The following is a 27,798-nucleotide window of genomic DNA, read 5'->3' as shown; positions in this document are numbered from 1 at the left end:
CAACAAATTCTCACAGTCCTCCTTGCTGCTAAAGTTGTCTCAATTACCTTATTGAACGCTATATTGTTTTTGTGAGTGTGTGTAATGTCACACATTTACACAGCCCCTTTCTTCCAATTGCAAGTCCTACTTGGCCGTGACATTCAGATATTTGTGTTCGGTGTGGCAACTTACAGTTCTGCTTAAAAAAAATATTTGATTTAAGGTCGCTTTGTCCTGTTGAAATCACTGGAATTGAACCTGTTAATTAAGCCTGTTCAGATGCAAATAATTCAGTTTAAGTAGGCTGCGGATTGGGCTGCCCATGTTGTCCTTTAAAAGCTATATACTTAAAAATGAGTTTCTATATTTAGTGGCATTTTCAATTAAGGCTGGCAGTTCAAAATATCCCTTAATCAGTCAGTGGAGATGGTAAATGTTCCCTTAAGGAAAAAAGAAAGATTAAAAAGAGAATCAGTGGTTGACTTGCAACAGCAATATTTTTGGAATAACATGAGCTTGTGAGTAGACTACTGTAGAATAATGAATGTTTCTCTAAAGGGGCAGTGATAGCTCCCTTCAGGTTTTCATAGAGTAACACACTTGTGTGTTTGCATGAGAGAAAAGATCCTAAAGGTGCAATATTTCCTTCACGCTGATGAATGCACCAGCTGCACTTTAGTTTTTTTGGTGGCGGCTTTCTGTGTTAACTATCAAGCAGAACATATATATATCTTTTTCCCATTTAGCATTGCTGCTTTAATTCTGCAGCAACTGTCAGGCATGATAGCTTGCTTCTCAGTAAGAAATTGCCATATTACTGGAGGGCTTGACAGACTCTTAAAGCTTTCAAAATTATGTATGCACTCACTGCCCCCAATCCATCCCAACTCTCTACTGGGCAAGCCTAGATGGCTGAAAAGGAAGGCAGGAAAGAGTAGGTAGGGACAAAAAGGAAATCTATAAGTTGGGAGTTAGTTACATAGCTAAAGGTAAAAAGGTAAAGGACCCCTGACAGTTAAGTCCAGTCGTGGACGACTCTGGGGTTGCAGCACTCATCTCGCTTTACAGGCGAAGGGAGCCGGCGTTTGTCCGTAGACAGTTTTTCCGGGTCATGTGGCCAGCATGACTAAGCCGCTTCTGGCGCAGCAGAACACTGAAACCAGAGCAGTGCACTGTTATATCTTATATCAGCATGGAAATGTCATTTACCTTCCTGCCACAGCAGTACCTATTTATCTACTTGCACTTTTTGGCATGCTTTTGAACTGCTAGGTTGGCAGGAGCTGGGACCGAGCAAAGGAAGCTCACCCCATCTCGGGGATTTCAACCGCCCACCTTCTCATCGGCAAGCCCAAGAGGCTCAGTGGTTTAGACCACAGCATCACCCGCGTCCCTCCAGTTACATAGCTTGTTGTTGTTTGTTGTTGTTTAGTCATGTCCAACTCTTTGTGACCCCATGGACCAGAGCATGCCAGGCACTCCTGTCTTCCACTGCCTCTCACAGTTTGGTCAAGCTCATGTTGGAGAAAAAACTGCAGTGGACTCTGATCCAGAATGGGCTCCTGATTCAGATTATTTGCAGTAAGCAGCAATTTTGGAAGCAAAATACAGCCAGCATCGAGTGGGTTTTGTTTTATTTTTTAAGTAGAAAATCAGCAGAAGTCCATACTCTATATTGGGACCTTACAACTGCTTAATCTCAGTAAGAAAAGTGGTCAGGGTTGAGCACTGTTGTCTAACACAATGGTTCAGCCCCTAAAGTCTCTTGTTTACTGTGAGATAAGCCTGAGTCTAATGGTGCTTATGCCAGGGGTAGCAGTGCACAGATAGAACTGTTGCTATAAGGTCAGAAACTGGTACAGAATTTTGCATCCGAAGATTTTTATATGTATTTAGGGTCATAGCTTTTGCAATTGCAGAGAAAAGTGTGGAAATGTGTGGGGAGCAAACAAACAAACAACCGGGACCTTCCATTGTTGATTCTAGTGAATGCTTCCCGATCTATCGCTCATCTATACACAACCCTTCTCTTTTTCCGCCTCTTCTTAGGTGTCCCTTTCTCTCAGACTTCTGCCAACACCATCCTTGCTTGTGTATTCCCCTCCTGAGGTTGAGATTCATACACTTTCTTGTTTTGAATCCCATCAGTTGCTATAAACATGTTCCAAGAGTTCAAGCTTCTAGAAATATATGTTAATATGAATAGTTTTATGCAGTGTCTGCATCTAGTTGGACAGCCAGCTGACATACAGTGTAGTGAACTCATTATAGGCATCCCAGAGCTACTGGATTTGTTTTAAAATGAGGCTCTCACCTGCCTTTACTGTGTCTCTAGAAAGGTTATTCAGAATCTGCAGAGAGTGGAGAAACTAGTTATTCTCCCTTCCCACGTCAGGAGAAGTATACCCTGTTGTATTTGACAAGAAGCATCTAGCGTGCCCAGGGCAGAAGTGAGGGAACACAGAGCAGAAGTATCTGTTGTAAGAGTTGATGGCTACCACCATTGCTCTGGCAAAATGGTAGCAGTGCAGGGCCTCTTCATCTAGGCTGGTCGCAACTTGGCATGGCAATTGACACCTGAAACCTGCAAGAGACTACAGAAGTGTTGTAAATGAACAGGGATGTACAGGTTTGTAATGTTTAAACCCAGTGATTATCTTCAGGGGTCTCTAGATACACACACCTGGCGTGCTCTGGTCCATGGGGTCACGAAGAGTCGGACACGACTAAACGACTAAACAACAACAACAGATACACACACACACAGCCAAAAATATTTGGAATTCTGAAGTGTCTAGAAATTCAGGAGCAGCAATAGAGGTGGATGGAAGACAGTGGCCAGCTACAAAACTCATGGGATTAGTCTTAAGTTTACTGACTCTTGAAGAATTAGAATTGTCTAAAACACCAAAGGATGTATGCCAGAGGCACACACCACTTCTCAAAGAGACCTGTTCTGCATTTGATAACATTACATTTTTTATTACTTGTATTAAGATAACTTTTTTTTGCAGTTTATCTTTCAGTTGATATATTTCAAACCCATTTCTGTGCCCAAAAGTGACACCCCTGAATTGAGTTAATATCTAAATGCGCAGAATCTTGGATCATCTCAACTGTCATTAAATATTTCCTGCTTCTATTGTAAAGCCAACAATGAGTAGCATATGTCCAGATGGCCATACAAACCTTGCCACAACCCGTCATGTTTTCAGCCACCCTAAATTTTATGTAGTGTAGCCTCCTTTGAAAGATTGTTGTTCTATAATTTATTTTGACAAAAGTGTGACTGGGACGATGAGCTCTTTTCTGCTATAAAACGTAACTACATTTAAGGGTGGAAGCAACAGGGTCTGGAGACAAGTAAAAGTGGTCTGTGGCAGAAATTTGGGGGTTTGCAGAATCTGGCAAGGTATTATTTCCAAAGATATTGTTGGCAGTTTATAGGATTAAAATCAGGAATGCAAAAAAGTTTCATGAAATTGCCCAAAGTAACTAATCTTAAACAAAAGCTGGGTACATACAAGCCATTGTTTGGCTAGTACTTTATTGTCTATAAGACAAATAGCAGCAGTGAAGCTCATCGGATGCTAAAAGCGCCCTAAATACGTTATTGCCTTCAAGACAGCAGTTTTTCAAATGGTGGCTTGAAAACAATAATAACACACTTAAAAGAATGAGAAAGAAACCTCCAGGCTGGGATTAAAAACCCATCTTTGATGTGTCTAGATGTTACAGAGTAGCATGACAATTGCTGACAGACAATTATTTCTAGTTAGCAAGACAAACAAGTATACGCTGCCATACACAAATGCTATTTATATTCCTAGTTCAGTGTTTAGGATTGGAGATTCTCTGCTGAATATTTCTTTCGGGTTCTAATTCCCAGAACCTTTTAGAATACCAAAAGATTGCCATGTCAGTTTTACTGTTGTGTGTTTTCGTATATTGATATACAGTAATACTAATACAAGGAGCCTTCTTAATAATGAATGTCTCAGTGCAGATAGTTCACAAGAGGAAAAACATTTTGCCTTCTGGTACCATTCCTGCTTCACTCAGACTCAGCATTCCTTTGTCTCTCTTGTTTCATCAACAAGATGCTCCCTTGAAGCTAAACTTAAGTCAGGTCTAAAAATCACTTGCGGTGGTGCAGAGATCGGTAGGTTGCTGCTGCTTGTGAGTTGAGCATGGCTTCTTGCAGTTCTACGCGACAAGGGACCCTAGAACATATTTGTTATCCTTAATAATAATAATAATAATAATAATAATAATTTATTATTTATACACCGCCCATCTGGCTGGGTTTCCCCAGCCACTCTGGGCAGCTTCCAACAAACCACTAAAATACAATAACCTATTAAACATTAAAAGCTTCCCTAAATAGGGCTGCCTTCAGATGTCTTCTAAAAGTTTGTTAGTTATTTTTCACTTCCTACTTGATTCCTACTTTGGCCCTTTCTTGTTAGACCACTCCTAGAACAGGCATAGTACTAGTCTGTTCAGTTATGTCTCCCTCACTGCAGCCTACCTAGTAATGTACAAGATTAATTAAACGGCTAAGAGGACATCAAGCAAACAGGTAAGCGTTTAGCTGCTGCTACTTTTCAGAACCTTTTCAAGTTTTGAGTGTGCACATAGCTCAGGGGTCAGCAAACTTTTTCAGCAGGGGGCCGGTCCACTGTCCCTCAGACCTGGTGGGGGGCTGGACTATATATATTTTTTTAAAGAAAAAGAACGAATTCCTATGCCCCACCAATAAACGAGAGATGCATTTTAAATAAAAGGACACATTCTACTCATGTAAAAACACGCTGATTCACAGACCATCCGCGGGCTGGATTTAGGCGGCGATTGGGCCGGATCCAGCCCCCTGGCCTTAGTTAGTCCCCAGCTCCCATTTGGTGAGCCTCCTAAGGCAGCAAAAGCTATTACCCCTACTTCACACACACAGAGCCACCATTCCTTTAAAGAACAGTCTTTTCTCCTATTACTCTGATTTTTGTTCTTATCAGGGACTGAACCATTGTACCTGAGGAACCACATCAGCTCTTTATTGCTCCTCTTTGGTGTAGCTTTAGATTTTCCTCCCTTTAACCCCCCCCCCCCCCCCGCTTTTTGGATCTTTCCCAGTTCCCTTTATCTGTACCTGGCTGTGACCCAGCTCAAGCTGATTGTCAATTAGGCCTCTCAGCTGTGCTGGCCTCAGCTTGCATCCAAACACTCTTGTGGCTGGGAATTAACCAATTCCTCGCCCGTCTGGACTGTGCAATGCTTTCCTATCTATAAATTATTATTCTTTTACCAGCCCCTCCCTCCCACCCACACCCACCCCGTTCTCTTCCATAGCAGGCTTAGCCACAGCAATTAGCAGATGATAATCTGAAAGTAACAATAGGATAATAGCTTTATTAGAGGCAACTAAAATGTCACCTGTACAGTCAAAAGCACATGGTTCGCCCAAAAGAATCCTGGGAATTGTAGTTTGTTAAATTGCAGCTCTGTGTAAAAGCCACATGTTTGAAATGTATGGTGTGGATGATGTAAAGAATAAAGATGCCACGGGCAAGTTTTAGAGTTTCCCTGGGAACCTTTATTTAGGATAGATGTTAGGATAGGACCTAAGGCTGTGCCAAAGGCTGTAGGAAGGGGGAAACGACGGGTGGGTCTCTGTTTAAAGGTCCAAAAGCTAGCAGCTGTTTGGATTGGGTTTCATTTTTGTCATCTTGAAAGCTTCCCTTGCTGATTTCCAGAGTGAGTTGTTCTTTAAGGCACAGGATCCAGCCAGGCACTGAATCCATTCTAGCTGATAACCAGGATTGTGAACTTTGTTTCCTAGCAGGAAGCCTACTGTGGCCTAACCTACAGGAGTTTAGTTTAGCAGGCCGCGTTTATTTCCTCGTCACTCTGCCTCCGTGCAAGGAGGAACTTCCAACCTACAGGCAAAACTTGGCCTGCCAGCCCTCCCCATTTAGGCAGCGAGGCCTTTTTAGGGAAGCCACACCCACCTACCTGACACTTGAAATCATTCAATCAGAATAAAAAATTCCTTCCAGTAGCACCTTAAAGACCAACTAAGTTAGTTCTTGGTATGAGCTTTCGTGTGCATGCACACTTCTTCAGATACGAAGAAGTGTGCATGCACACGAAAGCTCATACCAAGAACTAACTTAGTTGGTCTTTAAGGTGCTACTGGAAGGAATTTTTTATTTTGACTATGGCAGACCAACACGGCTACCTATCTACTCATTCAATCAGGTGTGGGTGAGAAAGGATGGGGATTCAAACGTTTCTCCCAGCTTAGTTTCCTTTTTGTAAAATATGTACCAGTGCTTTCCTTCATAAGCATGCTTTTAAGAATCGGAGAGAATGAGAATTTTTCCATCTGCAATGATGGGAATAATTATATGTGCAGAAATTTCCTTTCTGCCGAACTCTTAGAAGTTGCAGGAGCCCTTCAGAGCGTAGGCCTGGAAACACTGTTTGTGTGGAGTATTGCTGACTTTGGGGTTATTCTGTTCTGGTTCTTAATGTCTACTGCTGTGGCAACTACACAAGTGTAATGGGTTTGGCCACACAATATATATATTTTTTTTAAATAAAAAAAAAATAGTACTTTAACCAGAGGATATTTAGAGTTTATAAAACAAATTCCAAAAAATAATAGCATTATTGAAACCCCACTATCACAACCCCTTTCCTGTTGGGCCAGTCACCACTGTGTTTGTATCTGTATTTTGCAAATTTTGGACCAACTACTGGGCCTTCGAGGCATTGTGGGTCCTCTGGCTGCCAATGAAAAATAGCGTTAAGCAGATGACAACACTCCCGATCCACTGCATACGTTGCAGTGCAGCCTAAGCAAGAGTTTGATTGCTCCGCAAGGAGCTGCTTTCTCAACACAGCCCATTATGCTCAGACTAAAGTATGAAATCTGTTGCATTTCAGTGGTTCTGACATGTGTCCAGAGGGAAGCAGCAGTAACGTCCAGTTCTCCCCCCTTCTCTTTCCTTTTCCTGTTTCTAGAGTATAATTCTCTTAAGCAGACAAGGAAATGGAAAATATATTAACATACTTTCTAGCTTTTTGTTCAGATAATTATCTGCATTGGTGTGTTTGCAAAGGGAACGAGCATGCACAGCCGTCGTTTCTTCATGCAGCTGCAAATGTACTGCTGGCAACAAGCAGTCTCAGTGGAGAAGTGTGTTTGGTGGTGGTGATTGTGGTGGTGTGTAAGCTGTCACAAAGCCCAGGGTAGACAAAATTCAGGCTTTGTTTTCCACTAGAACCCTGGGATCCACCAGCCAGAACCAGGCTGAGAAGGATGGGCACAGAATTAAGGGAAACGCCCTGGACTCAAGCATGCTCAGGCCAAGAATTTGTTTTCAGCGCTAGAACTGAGCGCTCAGTCCATTCACACAACCACCACACCTGGTTTTCATCTAAGCTTCCCCCTCTTGTTTCAGCAGCCTAATATAGAGCAGCGGTTTGTGCGGGTGGGGGATAAACTTTGTTGTTGTTGATATAGTTAAACAACATAGTTAAACAATTGAGCGCTCTGCACGAGGTAGAAAGTGGTAAAACCTTCGTTTCTCTTTTCCCAGTGCTGCTCAAGAAGGGTGCGCCTGCTGTTCCTGTTTGCTAGTTATATTTGTATTTTGTGCTCTAGGAATGCCGTGGGTGTGGGTGTCTTCATCTCACAACAGCTCTGTAAGGTAGGTTAGGTTGAGAAATGGGAACTTGCCCAAGGCCGAGTGTGCATTGGACATGAGTTCTTCATGCTCAAACCACATCATTGTCTTCCGGTGTTTAATGTTGACATACGTTATTTAGGAAAAACAGGAGGGTAAGCTAAAACCTCCTCTTACACGAATGTGACTTGCATAGTAGTAACTCGAAAAAGAATCTCTGATGTAGAATGATATTTTACTTTCTGCATGATGACAGCTGTTTGCATTGTTCAGGTATAAAGCCCAGATTATGTATCTTCCGATCAGCTTTACATATTCATGAAGGCACCTGCTATGTAAGTGGTGAAGAATGTTTTTCTGCTTCCTGTCCTGTGTCTCAGTTTATCAAGGAAAAGGCGGTTGGGGAAGAGAAGGAAAGCAACATCATTTGTCAATTAAAGTATTTTTAACTCTGAAGAAGTATCTCATCTGCATAATGGCCTAATACTGAAGAAAGATACCATTATTATTCTTATTATTTTTTTACTAGGGCTATATTTGTGTGATTGCCTGCAATTGAATTACAGCACAGGGTATTGAGTTAAGATTTGGATAAGCCTTATTTTCATAATGTCAAAGTATTACAAAGCACTGCAACCCAAAAATATTAACCGAGTTGTTTCTGAGGATTGAGAAGTATATTTTCTGACAGATGTTTGCTAGCCTAGGGACCAGATAAGAAGGCAGATTCCTAACCTTGGGAGAAGTCATGAGGTCATGTATGCCTCTCTTCCTCACTGTTATAATGTCAGCATCAAATGAACTGTGCTGTACCACATTTATTCAAATACATTATCTCTGTTAAATCAATCTTCAGAACAGGAGGTTGGGTGGGGAAATATGGTAGAGCCTAAGCAATTCCATTTCCTTCTCTGTGATGATGAACAATGGGTAGGAATGGGTGACACTCAGTGCACCCAAGATTAAGGTATATCCACCATTCTTCTGTTACATTAATTATTATTATCTTATTAATTCATTTAAATTTGTGCATATTTAGTTGCATTGGTGTGCATGGTGCTTTACAGAGCACAAGGGGACAAGTCTCTGCCCTGAAGATCTTCTAATCTGGGGATACAACAGAGGAACGTGGAGGAAAGGGTGAACAGGGAAGCAATACTAACTTGCTTCAGTTTTATACATGTTTTAATTACAGGCTGACTTAGTACAACAGAACCCTTTAACATTTCCAGATCTGGAACTGTCCTTCAGTGATGTGTGCTTGATGTGTAATTTTGAATTGGAAAAACGTTCCTAAGTGAAAGTGTGCTAATTTGCATAGGACATTTTTCAGCTTCCACTGGGGGGAAAAATGATATCCCAATGCAGGTTTGGGGAAACTCATGTCTGGGGGGTGGGGTGGGCAAATGCAATCCTCCAGGTCTCTTGATCTGGTTCACAGGGCTCTCCCTAAGCATCTTCCTCTCTCCCTAGACAACACTTCTCACCAGCCCTGCTCAAGTACTTTCTCTGCGCTGGAATGTGACCTTGAACTATGATCACACTTCTTGCCTGCCTGGATGAAGGGTGGATAGGGGTGTTTTGTTTGCATGTGTCTACAGCTTCCAATTTCTGCATGCCTACCGTGTAACCCACTGGAGAAAGGATAGATTTGTATCCTGTACTCTTGCATACTTTTGATTTTGGCCATGGCCAGCCATGACATGTAGCCCCCAGAAGGTTCCGCACAAAGGAATGTGGTTGTCATGCTGAAATAGGGTCTGAACCAGAAAAGTGACCTAGTTTCGCATATTTGTTGTACTCATATTTACCAAACAAACCTAAAAACTTTGGAACGGTCAAGCTTGCCTAGTATTGCATTTACAATTGGTATCCATTCTTGAACTTGAAAAATAAAGCACTGTGAAAATTTCCACCTCACATCATAGCTCAACTTTAGCTCAAACTACGCGTTTCTAGACTCACATTGCTGCTGTTGTGACCCACGTTAGACTAGGCTATGATCTAGTAGCAGAGGGGTTAGTCCAGTGGTTCTCAAACTTTTTTCCTCTGGGCCATACTTTTAGAATAATTTTTTTCTCGTGCCGCACCATTTTTTTTATTGATGCGAAATACATTGGAAAACAAAAAGTAACCACTCCTAGCCGTGCCCGATTTATAACATAGAACACAACTACTTTATCATATGATCATGGGGCATCTAGAAAATATAAAACAATGCAGCAACATAAGAACATGTATCATTCCCAAAATGTAATTATAAACAAGCTTCTTACATATGTACCTTAAGTATGTATACAAACCTAATGAGGTGTAAGCTTGCATTTGCCAGATAATCTCATTTGTATGAGGTCTAATTTGAGATAAACAAACTCTCATCTCCTCGTCAACACCAGTGAAATTTTAAAATGTTACTTTGTCCTTGGATTTTCCCACCACATTTTCCCACCTCTCCTGCCACACCCTTTGAGAACCACTGGGGTAGCCAAAGTGATGCTCTTCAGATATTGTTGGGCTATAACAATTCTCATTCCTGATCACCAACCCTGAATAGCGCTAATGGGAGTTGGGGGAGGGGTCCCAAAAGCATTTAGCTGTCACAGTGTTGGGAGTCCAACCCATCAGCTGAAGATCCTATTTAGAAGTTCATGGGAATCCTTGACAATAGCCATTTGGCTAAGACAAGTCAAATAGCCCCAGATGGGAAAGATGATGTCTTCAGCATTAGTCTAGCCCAGGGGTGCCCAAACTTTTTTCAAAGGGGGCAGATATGATGAAGTGGACAACCAAAGTTGAGGTTTTTAGGGTTGAGGTTGTTGAGCTTCTTTTTGGATTGAAATAAACTGTTGCAGGGGCCAGATTAACCCAACCGGCGGGCCTGGTCTAGCCCTTTCGACATATGCCCCAGGTACGTAACCTGGGGCCTTCCAGCTATGATTGGACCCCAGCTCCTATCAGTCCCAGTCAACATACCCGTCAGTCAGGGATTATTGAGTCTGTAGTCCTACAACAGCTGGAAGGCTTCAGTTTTCCTGTCCCTGGTATAAGGGATGGGTTCATTTTCTAGCAGATGTGTGGATTACTGAAGCGGTGATGGAAAAACCTCCTTTGTTTCGAAAACCACACTTCCTAACTCTTTCCTGCCTGAGACCCATTAGCTGCAAGGATTCAGTCCCCACCCCCTGAAGAAAAATCCCTGGGATTTGTTTCCTGCTGGAATGCGCTTTTTATCTTTTTGAACCTTAACTTCTCTTGAGGCCAAGTGGCTGTGAGCAGTCAAAGTTAGTAATTAGCTGTTAGGTGTCAGCAGTTTCTTCGTATATTAACAAAGTAGGTTTGGGCGTGCTGATGTAAGTGTAACACGGCCTGCCAAATTTTTAAACCGCAGGAGAAATACTATGGAAAATTCTTCTTCTTCTGACCCTTTGCTGAGCTGGTCTTAAGTAATCTGAAAGAAAAATCCACAAAAGAACTTTCCTTAGCAGGCACAGACTCTTTGTTCAATTGATAGTGTTGTGGAGCATGTTGTATGTAAAAAATCGGGAGCATAGTTAAGCGGTAGAACTTGCCACCAAAACCTGCAGCGATGACTGCCAGCTTCCACTACTCCAAAAGGGGATTGGACAGATTATTTGGTAATAAGTCTATCAATGGCTACCAGTCATGATGGCTGTGTTCTAGCTCCAGTATTGGGTGGAGTTAACCTCTGAATACCAGTTGCTGAAGAACCCAAGTGGGAGATGGCTATTGTTCTCCTGCCCTGCTTTTGGGTTTCCCATGGGCATCTAGTTGGCCTCTGTGGAAACAGGATGCTGGACTAGATTGGTCTGGTATAGCCAAGGCTCTTCCTAGGTTCTTCATACCTTGAAACAGCTTCATAATGGAAAATCTAATAGCACTTAGAGGAAATGTTCTCCTTTTGATTATGTGGCTCTTCAGAAACCTCAAAATAATCTTGCATGAGACGTCTGTCAGTATGTGTTTGTGTGTGGCGTTTGAGGGATTTAAATGACAATCATAATAAAAGAATTCTTTGAACAGGCAAGATTTCCCTCTTAAGGAAATGGTATCTGAAGAAGCATCTCTTTTCAGGGATAGGCAGCTGCATGTGGAGCTATATTGTGTGAGTCACAGATTCCTTTTCAGCTTTTGGAATTGTATATACATTTCCCTATCCACTCTGCTATGCCATACCTAAAATTATTGCTGAGATCAAATGAGACAAGGACAAAAATCCCTTTATTTTGGTTTTAAATGCTTACTTGAAGGGCACCCAAAAATAATTTGTGAGCAAAAATGTCCAGCTTATTTATTTAATTTAAATTATTATTTGATTAAAATTGTATATAATTGTATTTTAAGTGTGGGAGGCCTAGGGCGACTGCCAAAATTGCAGGTGTATAGTATGCTTGTTTCGTGTTGCAATGTGTGATGTTGTGAGGTGTTTGAGAACAGATAATTGTTGTGCCATGGAGGCTAACACGAGTCATGAACATTCTCTTTTCCTTTTTTAAGATAAGGGATATTATTAATAATAATAATAATAATACAGTGGTACCTCGGGTTACATACGCTTCAGGTTACATATGCTTCAGGTTACAGACTCCGCTAAACCAGAAATAGTACCTTGGGTTAAGAACTTTGCTTCAGGATGAGAACAGAAATCGCACAGCGGCTGCGTGGCGGCAGCGGGAGGCCCAATTAGCTAAAGTGGTGCTTCAGGTTAAGAACAGTTTCAGGTTAAGAACGGACCTCCGGAACGAATTAAGTACTTAACCCGAGGTAATTAATAGTAATAATAATAATAATAATAATAATAATAATAATAATAATAATAATAATTTTTGCATTTGTTTTTACCTTGGGCATGTTACAAAATGAACCACTGGCCTAAGGCTGCAGCTGCTTCCTATCCGCTTTTCCCCAAAAGGCCCCTGGAAACTGCTATGTCATGGCCCAGAAGAGTTCTGGGGAAAATAAGAGAGTGGATAACTACATTCTTGGCCTGTGCTTTCCTTTGCAGTGGTGCATCAGCTGTTGTAGCAAAGACATGAAGAAAGAATGAGGAATACCTGACTGCTTCTGGGGATGGGAGGGGGAACAGGGAAGTATCTCCCCCTACCCTGAGGATGCCTTGTCCAAGATCCCCTCAAACCTGATACCGGCTCTGGAACTATAAGCTCAGGGAAAAGAAGGGGGAAAATTGAGACAGGGCTGCCATGTTCAACAGCAGCCTTTGCTTGTCTCCTGCAGTATCCAGTTCTTCACTGAAATGCAATTTTGATGTAACTGAATGTATAGAACAGGCATAGGCAAACTCGGCCCTCCAGATGTTTTGGGACTACAATTCCCATCATCCCTGGCCACTGGTCCTGTTAGCTAGGGATCATGGGAGTTGTAGTCCCAAAACATCTGGAGGGCCGAGTTTGCCTATGCCTGTTCTATACATTCAGTTACATCAAAATTGCATTTCAGTGAAGAACTGGATACCGCAGGAGACAAGCAAAGTTTGCCTATGCCTGGTATAGAAAGTATTTTGCAGGCATGAGGGTTGTGTGTGTTGTAATGGAAAAAAAGAGAGAGACGAAGAACCAGTTGGGAAGGGAAATAATGGAGTGTACTGGATGACTGGAATACTAAACAAGAGTACTGGACATGGCAACATTTTGTTGCAGGTCTCACCCATTTTCTTTATTTCCCAGGGGTTTTTTTTTTAAGATGAATATAACAGAACAACAACAACAAAGATCTCAAACTAAGCAATTAAAATTAGCCACCACCAATTAATCAACTACAATTAAGTTAATTAATGTACTGGTCAAAACCAGCAGACCTAATTAAAAAAATCCCTGTTACTAAACTCGAAGTTGCTTAAGAATAGTACTGTTAGAAGGAGCATCTATTTTCTGCTGTAGTGAAGGGAGCTTTTCTTCCTTAAAACATTCTGGGTCATTTTAAAGGAAGAATTGGGAGTCCTATACTTACACCTTAAATTTGAGCAGAGCAATGAAGATACTATAATTTGTGCACCACTAGTGTTTCCTTCTTTTTTCATCTTGAAGCCTGTGGGTCCCAGCTCACATTTTGGGAGTTACTGGGCTTGATTCATGAATGAACGGAGAAGTGGAGAGGGAGATGTCCGAAGAGTTCACAGGAACGAAAAATCCTTTCCTTGCAAAAAAAATAATTTAAAATATGCTCTTGTTAGTGAAGTGTTTTGCAGACTTTATGGATTTCTCATTCTCATTCATCGTACAGTGTTTCGACTTGGCTCCCCCTGCCCCGGGTGCTGATGTCATTGCTGGGCTCCCTGACAATTTCAGAATTCTTGCTCTAGGTTGCATCATTTGCTCTAAAACCGGTCCATTTTGAGCCAGAGTGTCTTCAGTGTTTCCAGCAAACCCTGAAGTTTTTAAACAAGACTTTTAAAAAATGTAAACACGATAAACTTAACAAAAAACCAACACTGAGCCAAATTGTGTTGAAGGGCTCTTTGCCAAATCCTTTGGCAAACACACGCACATGCACAACGTTATTTATTTACATCTGTAGTGTCCATTTTCTAAGCTTTTGAAATATGAAGCAGCGGGAGGAAGTTGGCTGAAACAGTCTGAAATTCCACTTTGCATGCATGGGAAGGGTGCACTTTCCTGCAACGCTGTTCAGGAGCAACACGCAAATAGAAATTTGCACCTTTGACACTGGATTGATTTGTTCTGACCTCCGCTTCATTTGAGGCGTATTAAAATTTGCATGGGTTGGAGCTTGTGTGCTTCCATTGGGAGCATTCCTCCATGAGAACTGGCTTAGGTGTTATGAACAATCACTTAGAGCCACTTCACATGACAACTGCAGGTGTGGCCACTTAGTAATACAACCACCTGTCACTGAACCATTGGTCTTAACCAGTGAATTTGCCAGCCCCCTGCAAACGCCTGCCAAGTGAGTGGAGAAGAAGAATCCCAGGTGGTTTCAGACAGCCATTTTGTTGGGCGTTTTGTTGCCCATTGGAGCACAGAACTTGTGTTTCCCAAACTGCAGCCCACAGCGCATGCTACATTCTTGGGGAAGGGCCTTAGCTTGATAGTTGAGCATCTGCTTTGTGTACAGAATGTCTCAGGTTCAGTCCCTAGCCTCTCCAGCTAGGGCTGGGCATGCTCACAGCCTGCAACCCTGGAGAATGGCTGCCAATCAATGTAGACAGTGCCAGGCAAGATGATCCAGTGACCTGACTCAGCATGTTCGTAGGTTCCAGCATGACAAAAGTGTTTTTTGAAATGGTCAGGTGTTCCAAAAGTGATTTGCAATTCAGTTTATGGAGCTGCTGTTTTGAAAACGATCCCATGGGCTGCACAGAAGGTCACTGAGCTTAAAGTTGTTCGTTTCGAACTTGATCAAACAAACTTTGCAGCATGTGTGTGTGTGTGTCTTCTTTGATGTTTTGCTGCCAAATTTATGTGTGGTTCCTTCGGAAAAAGCAGAAACTTTTGCCAAAACTGTGGTTCCTTTCCCTCAGTGTATTAAATTCTATGCTACTGTTTGCAAAATACAAAACAAGCACGATTTTAATATTTGAAGGATTTAAAAGAAAGAGAGAGAGAGAATGCCTAATGGAACTCCTCGGAGTTCAGAAAACAAATAGCAATTAAAATTACAATACCTTTAGGCTTAAATCCTGATTTGCTTTGACACTTCAGTGTAAATATTTTCACTGGTGCTATCAGAGTTTACAGTTGGTGTAATGTCATAGTATAGGACAGGGGCTTTCAGATTTCCTACATTCAGGGATCTCTGAATTTCCACAGTGCAATAAGCTGAAACAAGGCTTACCAAGACTGTGAATGCACAGGATCTTGGGAGGCTCTTTGTTCTTCCCTGGTCCTTTTTACTTCTGCCCCTTGCCAGACTCAGACAAGGTTTGGGTTAGTGTGCTGTGGTGTCCTCACTAACCATGAGCTGTAGGCAGTAAAAACTAAGGTCAGGGTGGGTAGACCAAAATGGTTGTGAGCACCTGACCTGGAGCCTGCCCCTTCACATGGTCTCACTGAGCCATAACTTGGCTTAATGTGTCGCAAGAGCTCGGAGGAGTGCCCTGTTAGGAACCTCTGCATGCCTGCAGCCCATTCTTTCTAAACCAGTTCAAGCAGGGAAAGATCAGTATGCCCAGTTCGTGGGCACATTTCCCCCTGTCTCTGAACACTGCAAAGCTAGATATGTAACGGTGCGCAAGTTGGTTTTAAGCTAAACGTCTCATCAAGGTACTTCTGGGTTCCAAGGATCCCATTTTGAAACTACTTGTTTTGTTCTATTGCCTTGGCATAGCTGCCTCTGCCCCATCCTAAATGTTGACCTGGAACCCCCAATGTGGTAGTTGTGGGCTCCAAAGCACCTTCAGATACCCCACTTGGTGTCTGCCAGGAACTCAAAGGATTGGTTTGGTGAGGGTGGGGTTCTTTGAGAGGGTGTTGCCTAGCTTTTTAAAAAGTCTGTTTTGTTTGTTTTGCATTGTTGATGTTTTGTGTGTATCTTGGGTGAGGGACAGTTCTGAGGGTGGCCAGTTTGTCTTCTGTGAAATGACTATTTTGGGGTGCCACAATAGTATGATAGACTTTGAAATCTGTCATAGATTTCATGCCCCCAGGACCAAAAAGGGTTGGAGATCCCCACTGCAGACTGTTCAGTGCCTAGTTTCTTTGTAGTAAAGATGTAGGATCACATTTTATTAGGTTATTAAAAGTCTCGAGTGTGTTATTGCTCTCTTATTTTAATCTGAAGGTGTACATTGACAAGAATATTTAACTTTATTCCTTGCCTGAAGGGGAGCATAAGAGTCTTGTGCTAATTTTGTTCCATACATTTGGTTAAATTGTGAAGATGCCTATGTGGCAATCATTCTGGTAAAAATAGCTGCTCCTTTTTTATTTAGTGCAGAGCACATATACTAATAGCACATATAAATGCGTCTAATTGATGTTTCTAATTGGAGCTGTCTCATAGGATGTTAAATGCATCAGAAGCAGTAATTCTAAGACGTGTTTTTGAATTACCTCTCAACTGTCGCAGTGATATTTAAATCCTTCATGAGGTAAAATCATGGGCAAAGACCCCTTGGTGTTATGCCATCTGGTGCTAATATAGCAATGGCTTGCCCGATTAAAGATTATGTGTTTCACACTTCATGGGCCCCCCACAGACCAGGACACACACACACACACACACACACACACACACACACACACTTCAAGACACACGTGATGAGATCAGTTGACATTTTGTTGTATAACACTGTGTTTTTCTCAAATTGTAAATTTATTTTGCATTACAGGACACCCTTCACACACAACCCCACATCAGTTCGGGGTGTGTGTGTGTGCTCACATCAAGTGATGTGCATTTGACATAGAGCTTGCATGCAACAGTACAGTGGTACCTCGGGTTAAGTACTTAATTCGTTCCGGAGGTCCGTACTTAACTTGAAACTGTTCTTAACCTGAAGCACCACTTTAGCTAATGGGGCCTCCTGCTGCCGCCGCGCCACCGGAGCACGATTTCTTGTTCTTATCCTGAAGCAAAGTTCTTAACCTGAAGCACTATTTCTGGGTTAGTGGAGTCTGTAACCTGAAACGTATGTAACCCGAGGTGCCACTGTATGTCCATCTGCCTGCTATAGGATTTGTATTGAAGACAGCAACTGAGCAGTTTAAGCAGCAGTTGTTGCTTGCAAAGTTCCTACTCTGGCTCTGAGAGGAGACATTTCCCCTGCTGTTGGCATGGTTTCAAGCAGCGAATTACTCCCAGAATCCCTGTGTTTGTGACCACAACCACTGTTTCCCATGAAGGTGTCTCATTAATTCCCCAACTCACGGTTTGGGATCCTAGGACAAAGCATGCCGTAAAAACTTGAGGTCACCTTTGCATGAAACCCCCTCCACTTGGAGTATGCTAGGAAGGCCCATGCAGTTAATGAAACAAAAGGCTCTCTAGTACATTGCTTAAATTTTATTTAAAATGAACACACCCACCTGCGTTAAAAGCCTGAAAGACCCTTTTAACTTTCTGTCGTCTGCACTGATAAACTGAATAGCATTCCAAAATCACAAAAGCCACACCAGACGTCTGCAGAAAGAGCCCCAAAATAACAACCGGAACCCTTTTTTTAGAGTGAACAGCCTTTCCTGCGACTGTGTCTCTGACTAACCCTTAGAAATGCCTTTCTCTTTTAGTGGAGTAAATGCGCAGTATGACACAGTCAGAGGCTATTTCTAATCCCAGTTTTAACTCGAGGAAGTGCATGCCAGTCGGTTTGCACTTAAGCGCATGGTCAGAAGATGTTCAGCTTTGATAAAAGCTGCAGTTTTGTTGCTGAGGCATCTGTGTCTTGCAGAGGAATGTTCCATCGACATGGTAATATGGGAGAGACAATGGACCCTTCTGTATTGTATGTGAAGCAGCCCATTGTGCTTTGAGCAGCCTGCCTACTGGGAAGCGAGACGTACACATGGCCCCGGTGCATTCTGCGCGCCCTTTCGGCCTCTTATCTGCTTTGCCCTCCTAGACAATGCTCTCTTGCAATGCCGTGCAAAAATCCATTGCTGAAAAGCAGTCTTCCTCTCCTTGTCAGAATCATGCTTGTCCTATAAGTTGACAATAAGAACCCCCTCTCTCTATGGCTTTCCCCTTCAATGGGATTTACTTCTAAGTCAATATGTTTAGGATTGTTCTAAATATGATTAGCCGGTTTTAAAGGTGTATTTTTCTTTTTTTTCATCAACAAACACGCTTCATATCAAAAGCGTGTTTCAAGTGAAGGGGAGCTATATAATGAGGCATGAACATCTTCCAAGCGCCGGAAGTAATCCATACAGGGAAATTATAAAGACTAAAGCCTGAAAATGTTGCTTGCATATTACTAGTTGGGAACAGGCTGAGTGACTGGGAAGACCCTGCAAATTCCTCTAAGAGGAGGCAGACCTTTCATTGATACTCACGGATATCTCCCTAGCAGTGATAAGGGAGCGAGGTGTAAAGCATCTAGCATGGTGAGAAACCCAAAGATCCCAAGCTGTTATTTGGACGCTGCTGATGTGGCCCCTTTGGGCATTGCCCACTATTGCAAAGTGGCATATAAATCCCCACAGTTCCCGCTATCCAAACACAGTGTGTTCTCATAATGAGTCGATGATTTCCAACCAATGGCTTCAAGTTACAAGAAAGGAGATTGTGACTGAACATCAGGAAAAACATCAGGCGGAGCAGTCTCCCTCAGAAAGTTATGGACTCTCCTTCCTTGGAGGTTTTTAAGCAGAGGTTGGATGGGCATCTGTCATGGGTGCTTTGCAGGGGGTTGGACTAGATGACTCTCGGGGTCCTATCGGGGGGGGGGGTTCTATGATTCTGTTTATGAACAGCTCACACCCTAATATTAGAAAAGGAGAGCAGCGTAGGTGTGGAAAAGACACGTATGACTTAAGTCCTAAAACTGCCCCCTCGGACATGGTTGTTGTATCATAGCAGTGAGGAATGGTATGGCTGTCTTTTCTACCACTAAAATTTGTGTTTAATGTATTTTTTAAATTATTATTTTAGCCATTTTTTATTGTATATTTTTTACCTTCTGTTCTATACTGCATCTTCTGATTGTAAGCCACCCTGCACTCCTGTCTTAGAGAAAGGGTGGGGTATAGAAATAAATGCACTTTATAAACAAATGCATCCCCCCCCAACCCCCGTGAGTTTTTTGCAACGTGCTGGAAGCAAGTAAGTCATGTTGTACAAATCCGAAAGAGACTGATAATGCTTGGAATCTCCAGATATAATTACATGGGAAGACAAAAAAACATTCGTGATTTAACAACTTAATCAATCAGCAAATAAAACAAATCCCTTATTTAAAGTCACTGAAGCAAATGCATATGAGAATATTGCTTGATGGGAAATGAAATTTCTTTTGTTTGCCTCATCATTACAGCGTAACCATGATAATCCATTCGGTTTTTTAAAAGATAAGTCATTCAACAGCACTGGCATGCCTCTTTCTACTTGCTGGTTGTAGCTCTGTGTCACGGCATTCTGAATTAAGAAATATGGGTGGCATTGTGGCTCTGAACATTTTGTAAGAAAGGATTTCTCTGGCAGATTTGCCTCCTTCTTATCAGTACAAATATTATAAGTACCCCCCCACCAGTATAAAGCATTTTTGAAATGTAACGCTAATTCCCTGCTACACAAGCTCCATACATTTAAGGCATGGGTAGGCAAACTAAGGCCTGGGGGCCGGATGTGGCCCAACCGCTTTCTCAATCCAGTGTGTTTTTACATGAGTAGAATGTGTGCTTTTATTTGAAATGCATCTCTGGGTTATTTGTGGGGCATAGGAATTCGTTCATCTCTCCCCCCCCAATATAGTCCGGCCCCCACAAGGTCTGAGGGACAGTGGACCAGCCCCCTGCTGAAAAAGTTTGCTGACCCCTGATTTAAAGCATAAGACGGGCCTCAAAGAAATCTGGGAACTGTAGTTTACCACTCACATAACTACAACTAATGCCTAATGTTTTAACATGTGCTAAGGCAAGGTCCTCAGGTTTTTCATAGAATTGTTGAGTTGGAAGGGACCCTGAGGACCATCTAGTCCAGTGTTCCCCAACCTTGGGCCTCCAGCTGGTTTTGGACTACAACTCCCATCATCCCTCGCTAGCAAGACCAGTGGTCAAGGATGATGGGAATTGTAGTCCAAAAACAGCTGGAGGCCCATTGCTTCTCGCAATGAGGGAACCGCCAGAAGGCCCTTGGCGCTGGACCTCAGCGTCCGGGCAGAGCGATGGGGGTGGAGACGCTCCTTCAGGTATACTGGACCGAGGCCGTTTAGGGCTTTAAAGGTCAGCACCAACACTTTGAATTGTGCTCGGAAACGTACTGGGAGCCAATGTAGGTCTTTCAAGACCAGTGTTATATGGTCTCTAGCTGCCGCATTCTGGATTAGTTGTAGCTTCCGAGTCACCTTCAAAGGTAGCCCACGTAGAGCAATTGCCTATATAAAATCGAATCCAATGCAGATACAATTTGGTAGCATGCAACACCAATCCTTGCACCCAGTTCGGTATCGTTCCTTCTTATTTTAAGTTCCAAATTGTAGTTTGTTCTTTCACTTCTGTTTTTATTCAGTGCTTTTAAAAGTTCTCTTTTTTCTGAGCATGGCCACTTAATTACTACTATCCAATCTTTGGTAATTGGCTAAAGGCTGAAGATAGGCACTAATGAAAACAATGGCAGAGAAATTAACTCCCGGTTCAAATATGGCATCAGTTTAATAGGAGAAGTCTTCTCTTTTCAGGAAAAGTCCATATTCAAACATTAAGTAGGAACTTGCAGGAAAACCTGTTTTGGTATTTCCCACCAGTTATAATAACCACAAACACATTTGTCTTTATGAATTCAAGGAGCAGGGCTTCATAAGAGAGTTCATAGTACTGACCGCCTTGTAGAAGACCAAATCATTTGCATACCGAAATTTACCCAAAGAGCATTTGTGCTAAGAATATTACAGGCCCTGGGTAAACCTTGGCGTGGATATGCATGATTGATCCTCACAAAACTCCATAGATGAACATTGGAGCATGGGTGCAATTGGAGCATGTCAGAAGTTGTTCTTTCTTTTCATTAGCTTGCCTTAGGGCCAATTTATATATTATGCAAAATCAAGCAACAAAGTTTTTCTCTGAACTGCATCACTAGGGTCTACATGTTTTGAGGTAGGTGTGTTGCATCTTAAAAGTGCCTGGGGTGGAGGGGGAAATCGAGGCACTACAAAATATTGTTTGTCATAATCCCACCGTGGTTTTTGTGTGTGTGGAAAAAATCCTTCATCAAGGTCAGTGTAAATGTACAAATAGTATAAAACAGAATGAAGTGAAAAGCACTGTCTCATCTTCTGCTTTTCTCCATTATTTCAACCTTAAGTTGTCAGTTTGCTTAGAATGACAGCACAGTTTAGCTGTCAGGCAGGCTTTTCTTTGAACAACAGATTTGGACTGCCTTTGTGAGGAGCGAAGGAACTGCTAAGTGAGCATACTTGATAGCAAGGCAGATTCCATTTCATGCTCACTGCCAGTGTTTTTATAGGGAATTATTCACCTTCCAGCTTTAGCACAGACTGAGGTGACTTTCATGTTTCCTTTTGTCAATGACCTGTGTCTAGTCTTGCTACGTTGCTGCACATTTTAAAAAATGGTATGTGTGTGTGGAAATGAATGGTTCCCCCCCCCCAATAGATTTTGCTGTTTGTTGGGAACTTCTTCCAGGAGGGCTTCTAACCCTGCTTTTCTGGAACATGAAATTGAAGGAAGAAACAAATTAACTGTGGCCCACATTCAAAGAAGAGGTATGCGTACACAAGAGAGAATTGCATGGAGTATTGCTTGCAGTTTCCTTCATGGAAATTGTCTTTCTCACGAGCCGAGTCCCCGTTCAGTTGAAAAAGTAGCTTGTTTACCATCCGCTGCCGAGTCTGGCAAGGTGAGCTTGAGCAGCTGAGGTAAAGGCCAAGGTGGATGAATTTTTATGGCAGGGACCACCAGCAAGCCAGGATGAATTCTCTTTCCTTTGCACTTAGACAAGAGGACAAACCTGACTTGAACACATTTATAAGCTTTGTTTAGCTAGTGATCCTCATAGCTTCTTCCTTTGAACGGAATTGTCGCCTGACATTCTTCTCCTTGCCTCCACTTTCAGTTTCGGGACTCATTTTGGGCTGTAAAGGCTTTGAACTCTGCACATAGTTCTCTTCTGCACTCACACACTTCAGATTGTTTTATAGGGAACTGGTTATCCACCCTCTGAAGCAAGGCTGGGGAACCACATGTCTGGCACCCAAATGCCTCCCCTATGGCCCTCATAACTCTCTCTAGGCCACAGTCACCACTGGCTCTTCCTTGCACCCCAAATGTTTTTGCCCAACTAAAATATGCAGGGTGAAGAAGCTGCCTCAGGCGGTGGAATGGAAGCAGTGGCACCCCAGGTAAGGGAGGCTGCAGCAGCGGTAGAGTATTCCACTGCCCAGCTTTGTTGCTGGTCTTCCCCACTGGTGGGACCAGTGGCAAAGCTCTGTGTAATGAGTCTCTTCTTGCTGAGTTAGCGAGAGGGGAGGTCTCCCTGCCCAGCTTCGCCACTGGGCGGGAAGGGAGCTTCCCCCAGCCCAGAAGAGTAGCGAGGCTTGGAGAAGCTGTCCAAAGCTTTCTCCCCATAACATGACAGGGAGGCGGGAGAAGCCCTTGCAGAGTCACCCGACCCCCATCATGGGGGTGGCAGGGGAAGCTTTGCCTCAGGTACTGAAATGTATGGTCATTATCTAGTGCTAACCGAGATGATGACCTTCCCTGGAGAGCAAATTGCAGAGAGGATGCACCACAGTAGAAAAGGGGCCATACAGCTGGAAGCAACTACATGGGGATCTGCTGAAAAGATGATAACTGGGATACAGAACTGGCCATGGCAGGGTCTATTCTCAAAGGAGGAGTTAATGTGAATTTTTCAGCTTGTTTGGAGGTGCAACTGAGGCAGCACCTTTTGAAATGAACAAAAGCAGTTTAAAATACTACTCTGATTGACGATGAACGAAATCTTAAAGAAAAGGTGACGTTCCTGTTGTTTTCTGGCACTAAGCAGGTAGAAAAAGTGCCAGTGAAAACGTGGCGTCCGTATGATCCAATGTAGGCACACAAGCACACACCCTGCAAAGAACCGCACTTTAAAGTTGCCGTCCAAGTAGAGAAAATTGAGAGAGTTTTGTGAATATAGAGTGAAGACTGATGGCTGGTGGTCCTCCAAACCTCAGTGTTTTTTCAGTATCTCCCTTGTGGGAAAAGCCTTTGCCAAAATGGAAGCATCTTTCAATGAAAACTGACTGAGTGATTAAACAGAAAAGCCTAGCAGTAATGATTCCTCCATCCACTTTCAAATCCTTGCAATTCACTGCTTCTGTCAGGTTTCCTCTAGCGGAATATCTTTATCTGCTTCCTGTTGATCGCTTAAAAACAGGAGGCCCAGATTTCCTACTTTCAATCAGAGTTGCTCTTCAGAATGATATGGGACTAAGTGAGAAAGTTTCCTGTGTGTTCCTAAAAAGGCTGCATTACTCCTTTAGATATGTGGCTGAGCAGGAAATAGATATTTGGGGTCATGGTGGAGATAACTCAATTAAAACATCAGCCTGTGGCGTGGCAGCTGTGGAAAGAAGAACCCATGCTGGGTGATCATTAGGAGATGGATTGAAAATAAAACTGACAATATCACAATGCCTTTATAAGCGTCCATGGTGTGACCTTACTTGGAATACAGCTTATAGTTCTGGTTGCCAGAACCTCGGAAAGGATGGGACAGAGCTACGAAAAGTCCTGAAAGGAGCAACCCAAATGGTCAAGGGCCCTTCCCTCTGAGGAAGGTTTACTTTGCTTGGGGCGTTTTAGTTTAGAAAAGGGAAAACTTGATAGAGGTGTACAAATTTATGCATGGTGTGAGGAAAGTGGATAGGGAGGAGTTTCTCCTGGGGTCTCCCAATGTCGCTGAATAGTGGGAAATTCAGGACAGACAAAAGAAAGTATTTCTTCGCGCAGTGAATTTGCTCCCACAAGATGTGGTGACAGCCGCCATCTTGTTTGGCTTTAAAAAGGGGAGAAGACCAATTCATGGATGTTAAATCTATCAATGGCTAATAAGACATGATTGTTGTGTTGCCTCTAGGATCAGAGGAAACATCCTTCTGAATATCAGTAGGGGACAGAAGCAAGAGAGTGAGCTATTGCTGTCATGTCTTAAGGCAAACAAGCTGGCATTTCTGTGTAGGCCTTTGGTCTGATCCAGCAGCTCAGCCCCAGTTGCGGATTGCTTTTCATTCTCTGGTTGTAATCCTATGGGAGTAAGGCCTATTGAGAGCCAGTGTGGTGTAGTGGTTAAGAGCGGTAGTCTCGTAATCTGGGGAACCGGGTTCGCGTCTCCGTTCCTCCACATGCAGCTGCTGGGTGACCTTGGGCCAGTCACACTTCTTTGAAGTCTCTCAGCCCCACTCACCTCACAGAGTGTTTGTTGTGGGGGAGGAAGGGAAAGGAGAATGTTAGCCACTTTGAGATTCCTTAAAGGGAGTGAAAGGCGGGATATCAAATCCAAACTCCTCCTCCTCCTCTTCTTCTTCTTCTTCTTGAATTCAGGCTGTCTTCCTTCTGACTTGCATAGGACTATCACTCTACTGTATGCCTTAGGATGGGCAGAAAGCCGTGTGAAACATTGTTCCTAAGGGACAGTTTGCATGAATGTCCCTCGGTTGTTAAATACATTTTTTATTTATTTAAATATTTATAAGCTGCCTTTCCTGACCAAGAAAATGCAAGCATAAAAATATAATAAAAAAATAACATTCAAAAACCAACAGTACGTTAAAATAAAATTAAAGCCAGTATAAAGGGGGGGAAATTCCAGAGCCAAAGTAATAAACCATTGCATCTAGCAATTAACAATCCAGGAGAGCAGATATTCAGTTCAAATCACCTCTTAGGTAGAAATGAGACACATTTTTTTAAAACCCAATTTTTCTTGTGAAATTTGTAGTAACAATTGAATTGTAAAATGGGTATAGTAGAGTACACTGTATTATGTAAAATGTTAATTTCTCTGTCCACTTGTGTCATGTCATCATCTCGATAGACGTACATGTTTGGGGCGTGGGATGGGGCAAAATCACATGCATACATTTTAGACTGCATTCCTTACTTAAATTAGCATCTCCAAGGGGCCAGCTGCAACGTTACTTTCCACATGAAGGTTACTGCAAAATAACAGACAAAAAGAACAAGTGCATCTTAGAGTTTGGGAGTGTAGAAACATGTGCTGACATCACAAATCAGATTAATTTCAGTTTATTTGGTCTATGGACCATAAACATCAAATACCGTTTTCAAAGTAATTCTAGCAAAGAAAGAAGGAAGGAAGGATGGACAATATAGATGTACATAAGTTGTGCCTTACCAAATTTCATAAACAATCAAAAATAGTTAAAAATACAGACAACTGTGACTTTGAACTTCTATACCCTTTTGTAATTTTAACCTGCTTTTGATAGCTGTAGAGTTGGAATCCACCATTAAAATCAATCAAGACGTAGAGTTAATCTGAACTCCCCAAGTGTAGAGAAAGTACTGGGGAGATAAAGCAGGATATTGTAACACAGTTTAATTGACAGTACAGGAAAGAGTAGGTTAATGTTTTGACTGAGTTGCTTTTGCAGGGAAAACTTGTTTGTTTGTTGAATTTATATTCTTCCACATGCCAAAGCAGCCCTAGTAACCTTTCGTAACTGCTGGTGGCAAAGCTCTGAACCACTGAAAATGTCCTCCCTGTACCTGGGAATATTTAATGTTGCTAAATACCTAGCACAGGATGGGGAACCAGAGCCAACTTGTGGGTCAGATGCAGAATACCCCATCTCCAATGCCCACCTCTCGCATGCCCTCCCTTTACGCGGAGGTTACGTTCCGAGGCACTGCCCACAGCAGTGAAATTTCATAGAATTGAAACCCATTGAAAAAGCCTGCAAGTTCCCTGTCCCCCCTGCCCCCCCCCAGTTCTGCCCTTTTAGTGACGTTTTAGTGACATCTTTATGGTTTGGCGTGATACATGTATACATGGTAGCACACATATTGAACATGCATAAATACCTGTGTTGGAGGCACTTTACAGAGCAGAGGGGAGCTGTCTGTTCTTCCCACAAATTCATTAATCCCCAATATCCAAAGTTGGACTCTGTACGTAATCTTGGTAAGTAGTTTGGCTTGCGCGCTGATCTCTTTTTGCCTAGCAGAGCCTCAGTAGTGCAGCTAAACTACCCTGGGTAGCATTTTGAATTGACGTAATAAAAGTGACTGTTGTCCAGGAAGATTCTGATAGGTTTGTGAGGGCCTGAATTTGAAAATTTCCAATATATCTTGTGATTTTCAAAACCCTGAGTGCATTCTCTCACATTCATAACCTGGCAACCCCTTTCTCTCTTCTTCTTCTTCCCGTTCCTTTCTCTCTGTTCTCTCCTCTGTTAGTATGTAAAGCGCCATGTATATTCATCAGGCTATATAAATAATTACAAGTTATTACTGTTGTTATTTATTTCGACAGCATTGTACATGACAACATTATCATTGCACCGGAGCATTAGAATAGCACCACTGGCGCTACAGAGCACTTCAATCAAAATTAATGTCAGCTTAACTGAGGTGTGTAGAGAGGTTTATTTCAGTAAACAAAGGGACAGATGTTTGTCATAATACTGGAACATTTGTTCTGTTACATATATTTTGCGATATTTATTGGCATGTGAAGTTGAAGACTGTCAGGTTCTAATCCGTTTGTAAACAAGGGGAGGGGGCTTTCAAACAACTAGTAGCCACATTGCGGCTGGAAAGTAGTGTTGAGAATTGTAGTGTTGGAACGGATCCCAAAGGTCATCTTGTTGATTTCCCTGGCAAATAGACATTCCATTGTGGTGGCCATAACCCAGGTTTAAGGTGCCACCATTTGGAGCCTCGCTTAAACACCTGTGTTTCTAACACTTGATGGCACACCAGTCCAGCTGCATGTTTTGGTAACTATTTGCAGTAGGTGGTAAATTGGGTGGAGCTGTGGGTTAAACCACGAAGCCTAGAACTTGCCGATCAGAAGGTCAGCGGTTTGAAAGGTCAGCGATGGGGTGAGCTCCCGTTGCTCAGTCCCTGCTCCTGCCAACCTAGCAGTTCGAAAGCATGTCAAAGTGCAAGTAGATAAATAGGTACCGCTCTGGCGGGAAGGTAAACGGCGTTTCCCTGCGCTGCTCTGGAAGCGGCTTAGTCATGCTGGCTGCATGACCCGGAAGCTGTATGCCGGCTCCCTTGGCCAATAAAGCGAGATGAGCGCCGCAACACCAGAGTTGGCCACGACTGGACCTAGTGGTCAGGGGTCCCTTTACCTTTACCTAGGTGGTAAATTGGACACTTCTGGCTGCCCTCAGCTCAAAAAAGTTATTGTAGAGCTGGAAAAAGATGATCAAAAGTGATGGAGCGGCTGTCATGTGAGGAAAGGCCACAGCATTTGGTCCTTTTTAGGCAAGTAAGAG

At 42.7% G+C, this 27,798-nt stretch overlaps 1 protein-coding gene across 7 annotated transcripts in view; it reads left to right on the top strand.

The window, feature by feature from the left end:
* Positions 1 to 27,798, top strand: part of DIP2C (disco interacting protein 2 homolog C) — a 292,492-nt gene that overhangs the window by 10,068 nt on the left and 254,626 nt on the right. The gene's annotated exons all lie outside the window — the stretch shown is intronic.

This window comes from Podarcis liolepis (genome assembly GCF_965112155.1).
Source record: "Podarcis liolepis genome assembly, chromosome: 12".
In the NCBI taxonomy this organism is placed as follows: Eukaryota; Metazoa; Chordata; class Lepidosauria; order Squamata; family Lacertidae; genus Podarcis; species Podarcis liolepis.
This window is presented reverse-complemented; position numbering and strand designations above follow the sequence as displayed.